Genomic DNA, 9,172 nt, shown 5'->3' with positions numbered 1-9,172 from the left:
GAGACATAGAAGCATGGACAGGCCGCAGATCTCAGAGGGAAGGTGGGGGGGCAGTGGGTGAGTGGGAAGAGATGAAACAAAGACCTTGGACGCATATATGCGAAACCCATGGACACATACAATAGGGTGGTGAAGGCCAGGGGCAGAGGGTGGAGATGGGCTGAAGGGGGACTTTGGAGGAAAAAACGGAGCATATGTAATATTTTTCACAATGAAGATTTAAAAACAACAACAACAAAGAATTTCAATGTAAAAGCTTAGAATCTAACAACAATTTTAAAAGATCCATTGTCCTCAGGTGGGCAAGCTCAGTGGTGAGAGCATTGGCCCGTGCTCTGAAAGGTCGCGGGTTTGGTTCTGGTCAAGGGCTTGTTCCTGGGTTGTAGGTTTGATCCCCAGCCCTGGTCAGAAGGTGTGCCGGAGGCAACCAATCTACCAATCTCTCTCTCTCTCTCTTTCTCTCTCTCTCTCTCTCTGTGTGTGTGTCTCTCTGTCTCTCTCCCCTCCCTTCCCTTCCTTCCTCCCACTCTCTGAAAAGCAATGGAAAAAATGTCCACTGGTGAGGATTCAAAACAAGACAAAACAAAAAAGATACATTGTGATGAAGTCAGGTTTGTTTCAAGGATGCAAAAGGGTTCCATATTAAAAAAATCTGTTAATATGTAATGCTTTCCACAGATATAGAAGATGTATTTGACAACATTAAACATCTACTTGTGTTTTTTTTAAAGTTAAAACACTTAGTAAACTAGAAATTGATACTATGGACTTTAACATGATTAAAAATATATACTGTAGCTCAAAAGTGAACATCTTACTAGCTTTTCTGCTTAAGTAATGACTAAAACAATGGTATCACTATGTCCTCTACTATATAATGTAGAGTTGGAGGCATTAGCCAGGGCTATTTATAGAAGACGTGATTATACATTGTGGTATAAAGTAGGTTTACAGTTGTAATTACATGCAACACAATTTTTATTCTTATATTATCACTTATTAATTATTGTATTATTTTCCATACAAGCAACTGTAAACCTACTTTTGTCCCACCCTATATATCTTGAAAACTCTGAAGTAGTAATGGGAAAACTAGTACAAACAAGATAATTTTATTAAAGTACCAAAACATTTTTTTTTTCTTCCTACCCTCTTGTTTTATTGAAGGTAAATGGAGCATATATATCCCCACATGCTTCTACAGCTCTGATGATCTTAAAAAGGCCTCTCACATGAATGAAAAGAACAACCCACATGTTCTCACGTGATCTCATATTTAATTTACCCTCCTGAGCAGTAGATCAATAGTTACGTGCTGAGAAACTGCTTTTCTTTTTTTTTAAATTAAATCTTTATTGTCCAGATTATACATTGGTTCCTCTTTTTTCCCACCATAACTCCCCCTCCACCCAGTTCCCACCCCACCCTCCGCCCTCACTCCCCACCCACTGTCCTCATCCATAGGTGCACGATTATTGTCCAATCTCTTCCCGCACCCCCACACCCTTCCCCCCCCCCACCAAGAATAGTCAGTCCATTCCCTTTCTATGTCCCTGATTCTATTACAATCACCAGTTCATACTGTTCATCAGATTATTTATTCACTTGATTTTTAGATTCACTTGTTGATAGATGTGTATTTGTTATTCATAATTTGTATCTTTACCTTTTTCTTCTTCTTCCTCTTCTTAAAAGATACCTTTCAGCATTTCATATAATACTGGTTTGGTGGTGATAAACTCCTTTAGCTTTTTCTTATCTGTGAAGCTCTTTATCTGACCTTCAATTCTGAATGATAGCTTTGCTGGATAAAGTAATCTTGGTTGTAGGTTCTTGGTATTCATCACTTTGAATATTTCTTGCCACTCCCTTCTGGCCTGCAAAGTTTCTTTGAGAAATCAGCTGACAGTCGTATGGGTACTCACTTGTAGGTAACTGATTTTCTTTCTCTTGCAGCTTTTCGGATTCTCTCTTTGTCTTTGCTCTTGGCATTTTAATTATGATGTGTCTTGGTGTGGTCCTCTTTGGATTCCTTTTGTTTGGGGTTCTATGCGCTTCCTGGATTTGGAAGTCTATTTCTTTCACCAGATAGGGGAAGTTTTCTGTCATTATTTCTTCAAATAGGTTTTCAATATCTTGCTCTCTCTCATCTTCTGGCACCCCTATAATTCGGATGTTAGTACGCTTGAAGCTATCCCAGAGGCTCCTTACACTATCTTCGTATTTTTGGATTCTTTTTTCATTTTGCTTTTCCGGTTGGATGTTTTTTGCTTCTTCATATTTCAAATCTTTGACTTGATTCTTGCGATCCTCTGGTCTGCTGTTGGGAGTCTGTATAATATTCTTTATTTCAGTCAGTGTATGCTTAATTTCTAGTTGGTTCTTTATCACAACATCGAGGGTCTCACTAGATTTCTTGAAGATCTCACTTCATTTATTGGTGGTCTCACCAGTCTTTTCAAGGGCCTTACTAAATTTATCGGTGGCTTCTAGACAGTTCTTTAAAGACCTTAAAAGTGTGGTTTTGAACTCCATATCCAGCAGTTTGCTTTCCTCCATTTCTGTCATTTGTGTCCTGTTTCTTTGTCTCTGCATTTTTTATGCTTCACTGTGTCGATAGAGTGCCTTTCTGTGCTAAGTGTCCCAATTACCTGAGGTAGAGACTCTTGGTGCAACCCCTTGTGGGCTTTGTGCACAGTCTTGTTGTAATTAAGCCTTGATTGTTGTAGTTATCACTGGGAGGAATTGACCTCCAGGCCAATTGGCTGTGAGAATCAGCTGTGTCTGCAGTGGGAGAACTTCTGTGCTGGAGACACCCCTCTGGGGCAAGACTTGCTTCAATGGGGCTTTGGTGCTCACTGAGTCTGCCCCCTGAGTGTGTCCTTTATGGTTCCACGGAGCTGCAAACTGGATAGTCCCACTCTGACCTCTGGGCTTCCTGGCTCCTGGATCTCTAGGGAGGTGCTAATCTAGCCTTTGCCTGAGGCTATCCAGCAAAAGCCTCCCTGCAGGGCTTGGGCGGGTCCCACAGGATCAACAGGGTGGGGCTCTCAGTCTTGCCCTCAGAGGCTTTGCTTCCCAGTGTCCGGGTAATCGCTGCAAGCCCCTCGGAGAGAAAGCTGCCCTGGGGTTCTGACCGATGCCAGACAGTCCCGATTCTCCCGTATGAGTCTGGGTCCCTAGAGACTCACCTGGAACTGGAGCTCAGAGCCTGAGACTCCCTCCTGATTGAAAACGACAACCGCGCCCTCAGCCTCCAGCCCGCTCCGCATGCACTCTGCACCTTAGTATTTTACTTCAGCACTGCGCCTCCTCTGAGTCTCGGTGTGCTTTTCTCTTTCCTTCTAGTTGTAGAATTTCCACTCAGCCAGCCTTCCTGTGGTTCTGGATGATGCCCTTTCCATCTTTTAGTTGTATTTTTGAAGTGGTTGTTGGAGGCAGCAAACTCCGGTGTTTACCTATGCCGCCATCTTGGTTCTCCTCTAAAGTACCAAAACATTTTATCACGTTAATGTATAAAACCCAAAGACCTTCCTACATACAAACAAGAAACAGATAGAAGACATGATGGAAAGAAGTCCGCGTTTATTATGCACAGCATCAGGGCATAAGTACAACAGACAATGCCCAGAAGAGGGCGACTAACAAGGGAGATTCAACCTGGCAGGAATGTTAATTCTTACCACACTAATTTATAAACAGAAAGCAATCCCAATAAAAATACTGTGTTTTGTTTAACCAGGTAATTTGATTATAAAATGTATTTGGAAGTTCAGATAAGCAAAAATAGCCAGATAGCCCCTCTAAAAGATAGGACAGTGGATAACCTTACCTAAGACCTAAACTTACCAGGCATTAGAATATATATAGTACACAGATTCTATATTTAAAACATTTTAATAATGGCCCATTAATATACAGAATGATCAATGGAACATAATTTAAAAATCCAGAATTAGACTCAATTTCATTTTTAAAGGTATACATGACAAAGGCAGTGTTTAAAAGCAAATGGACTTTTAAAAATACTTTTTTTAGAAGTCCTCACCCAGGGGTATATTTTTCATTGACCCTTGGCTCAAGAGAGAAACATAGATCAGTTGCCTGCTTGGGATCACACCTGAGACCCTTCAGTGCACGGAACAATGATCTAACCCAGTGGTCGGCAAACTGCGGCTCGCGAGCTACATGCGGCTCTTTGGCCCCTTGAGTGTGGCTCTTCCACAAAATACTGACTTCTGCGCATGGGCCATGAGGTTTCAGTCACACTGTACGTGCGTGCCCACATGTAGTATTTTGTGGAAGAGCCACACTCAAGGGGCCAAAGAGCCGCATGTGGCTTCTGAGCCGCGGTTTGCCGACCACGGATCTAACCAACTGAGCCACACCTATGCCCATCTTTTAATTGTTTCTTGCTGTTGTTGGGTTATTAGGGAAATACAGATCAAAACTATAATGAGATACCACCTCATACCTGTTAGAATGGCTATAATCAACAAGACAGGTTAAATAACAAATGTTGAAGAGATTGTAGAGAAAAAGGAATGTTCATTCACTGCTGGTGGGAATGTAAACTGGTAGAGCCACTATGCAAAACCCTATATTGGTTCCTCAAAAAATAAGAGGAGTAACCATATACCCAGCAACCCCTCTTTTCAGAAATCTACCCCAAAAATTTGAAAATATTTATTTATTTATTTATTTATTTATTTATTTATTTATTTTATTTTAAACAAATTCGTGCACCTTGAAAGGAACTGTGGGCCTCGAGGCTGCGGTGGACACAGGGGCAGGTCTCGGCCTATCCTCTGTGCCCTGCCCAGCCCCTCCCACCATGGCCCCTGGTCCTCTGTCTGCCAGCAACCCCACTCCCACCGCCGCTGCTCCCACACACTGATGGGCCCAGCCCCACTCACACCCGCTGATGGTACAGAGCGATTGGGGCCAGTGCCAGCAGCGGGTGCGAGCAGGGCTGGCACTGTCAGTGGGTGCAAGCAGAGGCTGCTGCCCTGATTGCCCCTCAGGAGCAGAGGAAGGTGGAGAAGCCCTCAGGGGCGATCAGGACCAGCAGCCACCACTCGAACCCGCTGACAGCACTGAGTGATCAGGACTGGCACAGGGCACCAGGAGCAGGTGTGAGCGGCGGTTCTGGTGCCAGCAGCGGGTGCAAGCGTGGCTGGTGCCAGCAGAGGGTGTGAGCGCTAGACAGGACCATGGTGCATGGGAGCAAAGAATGTTCAGTAACCACCAAAGGCTTGCCCCGATGACAGCAACCGGTGCCCTGCCTTGGTCTGGCGTCCCTGCTCACCCGCTTCACCATCCCGCTGGGCTGAGGCCCGCCATGTTCCGTGCATGCCTCCTGGTGGTCAGCACATGGCATAGCGACCGGTTGTTAGGTTGTTCGGTTGTTCCGCTGTTTGGTCTATTTGCATATTAGCCTTTTATTATATAGGATATTTATTGTTGAGAGTATTACAGATGTCCCCCTTTTCCCTCCCATTGCCCCCTCCATCAGGTTTGCACCCCACTCCAGGCCTTCACCACCCTATTGTCTGTGTGCATAAACACTGCATATATGCATATAAGATCTTAGGTTAATTTCTCTCTTCCCTCACTTTTCCCTCTGAGATTAGTCAGTCTTTTCCATGTTTCCATGCCTCTGGTTCTATTGTAGTCATCAGTTTATTTTGTTCATTAGATTCCTTGCTCATTTATTTTGATTTTTAGATTCAATTGTTGATAGATATATATTTATTGCCATTTTATTGTTCATATTTTTATCTCTCCTTCTCCTTCTCCTTCTTTTTCTTCCCCTTCTTAAAGAAGACCCTTCAACATTTCATGTAATACTGGTTTGGTGGTGATGAACTCCTTTAGCTTTTTCTTGTCTGTGAAGCTCTTTATCTGACCTTCAATTCTACATGATAGCTTTGCTGGGTAGAGTAATCTTGGTTGTAGGTCCTTGCTATTCATTTGAATACTTCTTACCACTCCCTTCTGGCCTGCAAAGTTTCTTTGAGAAATCAGCTGACAGTCATATGGAAGCTCTCCTGTAAATAACTAACTGATTTTCTCTTGCTGCTTTTAAGATTCTCTCTTTGTCTTTAACCACTGGCATTTTAATTATGTTGTATCTTGGTGTGGGTCTCTTTGGGACTCTGTGCTTCTTGGAGTTGTAGGTCTATTTCTTTCACCAGGTAGGGGAAGTTTTCCTTCATTATTTCTTCAAATAGGTTTTCAATATCTCTCTCTCTCTCTCTCTCTCTCTCTCTCTCTCTCTCTCTCTTCTCCTTCTGGCATCCCCATGATGTGAATGTTGGTATGCTTGAAGTTGTCCCAGAGCCTTCTTACACTATCTTCATATATTTGGATTCTTTTTTCTTTTTGCTCTTTTGATTGATTGTTTTCTGCTTCCTCACATTCCAAATCGTTGATTTTATTCTCAGAATGCTCTACTCTACTGTTGAATCCAAATTATTGTTCATTTCAGTTAGTATATGCTTAATTTCTGACTGGTCTTTTTCATGTCTTTGAAATTCTCACTAAGATCCTTGAAAGTCTTAAGTCCCTTGAAGCTCTCATTAAGATCCTTGAGTAACCATTGTTTTGAACTCTGTATCCAGTAGTTTGCTTGCTTTCATTTTATTAATTTCTCTTTCTGGAGATTTCTTCTGTTCTTTCATTTGTGACATGTTTCTTTGTCTCTGCATTTTGGCTGCTTCCCTATGTTTGTTTCTATATATTAGGTAGAGCTACTATGTCTCCTGCAATTGGTAGAGTGGCCTGTGTAGTAGGGCCCAGTGGCTCAGCCTCCCCAGTCACCTGAGCAGGGGACTCTAGATGCACCCCTGTGTGGGCTCAGTATTGTAGTTGAGCCTTGATTTCTGTTGGCGTCACTGGGAGGAGTTGACCTCCAGGCCAATTGGCTGTGAGGACCAGCTGTGGCTATAATGGAAGAGCTGCTGTGCAGGAGACACCCCCATGGAGCAGGACTTGTTCCAGTGGGATTTTGGTGCTTACTGAGTCTGCCCCTTGAGTGTGTTGCTTGTAGAGTTATAATCTGGTATTATCTGAAGCTGAACACTGGGTGCACTGGCTCTGGGGCCTCCCAGAAGAGGCAAAATCAGCTACTGCCTGGGGCCACTGGGCAAGAGCTACCGAGCAATCTTCAGATGGCTGCTATTTTTATTGGGCTTGGAAGTGCCCAGAGGAGCCCCAGCTGTGAAGCATACATATGATGTATGATGAATATCACCTTAAGCAAAATAAGACCTGCTAGTGCCAGGTCTTGAACCTCTTATTAATAGGTGTGGGGCATGCTGAGTCCAGCTATTTGTTTGAGAGATTTTAGGAAAGTCTGAAGCCTGAGCCAGGACAGACCATTTGTATGTAAAAGCCACTGCAAAGAACTTGAGTGGGGCTGCAAATTGGATGGTGCTGAGTCTCAGCGAATCACCAGGGTTGAGCGAACAGAGTGAGCCAGGCTGATGGAAACTCAGATATGGCTTCCAGTCAGCTCTAGGATGGGAGAGGTCTGAGCACAGGAACAATGACCTCTGTGAGCACCTCTACCTGGAAGAAAGCTGCCCCCAAGTTCCTGCCTTGATGTCAGAAAATCCAGTTCCTCCTCATATGTACCTGGTTCCTCCAATGCTGCCACCCAGTACTGAAGCTCAGAAGGAGTGGGACCATGTAAGTTCATGCACTGGCCCTTTAAGAGTGACTGCCTGGGTCTCCAGCTGCCTCTGTGTCACTCAGCCACAATCCCCCTGGTTTTTACAGCCCAAAGTTAAGGGGACTTTTCTTCCCAGCTCTGCTGGGACCCTTTGCTTCTCATAGGAGGCCTTTGCAGCAGAGATGTCCCTCTAAATGAAAAACATGCTGCACATGGGTGTCGGACCAGTCCGTTCCATGCCTCTGCCCCTCCTACCAGTCTCAGTGCGCTTTCTTCTTTACTTCTCTAGCTGTAGGACTTCCATTCAGCCAGATTTCAGGAGGTTATGGATGATGGTTGTTCTGTATTTTAGTTGTAATTTTGTTGTGGTTTTGGGAGTTGGCAAGTATCGATGTTTACCTATGCTGCCATCTTGGTCTTCAAAACATTTATTTGTAAAGATACATGTATCCTCTGTTCATTGCAGTTATTCACATTGGCCAAAACATGGAAATAACCAAAGTTGCTTAGATGATTGTGTAAAGATGTGGTACATATATACAATGGAAAATACTACTCAATCATATGAAAAGATGAAATACTGCCATTTGAGACACCATGGATGGATCTTGGGAATATCACGCTAAGCAAGATGAGGCAGACAGAAAAAGTCAAGAATCATATTATTTCACTCATATGTGGGATATAAAACTGAAAGCAACAAGTGAATAAACAAGATAAAGAAACAAAAATTCACACACACAAAGAACAGCATGGTGTTTACCAGAGGAAAAGCAGGGTGGGGAAGTTAGTAAAAGATAAAGGGGTCAAATATATGGTGACAGAAGGAGATTTGACTTTGGGTGGTGAGCACACAATGCAATATGCATATGATGTATGAAATTGTACACATGAGACCTATACAATTTTATTAACTGACAGCACCTCGATAAATTTAATAAAAAATAAAATTTAAAAGTATTTTTTAAATTGAGGTATAATTATTATATAAAATGCATAGCTTTTATTTGTATAGTCCAATCAATTTTGACTAATTTTTACACAAATGCCAGTCAAAATTTACAACACTTCCAGAACCCCAGAAAGTTTTCTCGTGCCACTCTTCATTCAACATCACTCCTCCACCCCCCCCCCCCCGAACACCACCAAAAAGGAACCCCTCCACGATTATTCCGAATTTCATCATCCCAGGATTTTTTTCTGTTTCGGGAAATTAACTAAATAAAAACCTATAAAAAGCCCTCCTTTACACCTTGCTTTTTTGGGATGGATCAGGAGGTAAATTCCTTTTAAAGCTTAGCTAAAATTCTAATTATGAATATACCACAACTTGCTTATCCATTCCCCTGGTCATAGATATGTGAATATTTTCAAATTTTTGCCTTTGGGAACATTCCTTGGTTAAGGCCATTTTGGGGCATGTTTTCATATCTCTGGGATAAAACCTAAAAAGGAAGTTACTGGTCATAGGGCAGAAGTATGTTTTAATTTTATGAA

Source organism: Myotis lucifugus, unplaced genomic scaffold (genome assembly GCF_000147115.1).
Source record: "Myotis lucifugus unplaced genomic scaffold, Myoluc2.0 scaffold_299, whole genome shotgun sequence".
Classification (NCBI taxonomy): domain Eukaryota; kingdom Metazoa; phylum Chordata; class Mammalia; order Chiroptera; family Vespertilionidae; genus Myotis; species Myotis lucifugus.
The sequence above is the reverse complement of the archived record's forward strand: the minus strand, read 5'-3'. Positions refer to the sequence as shown.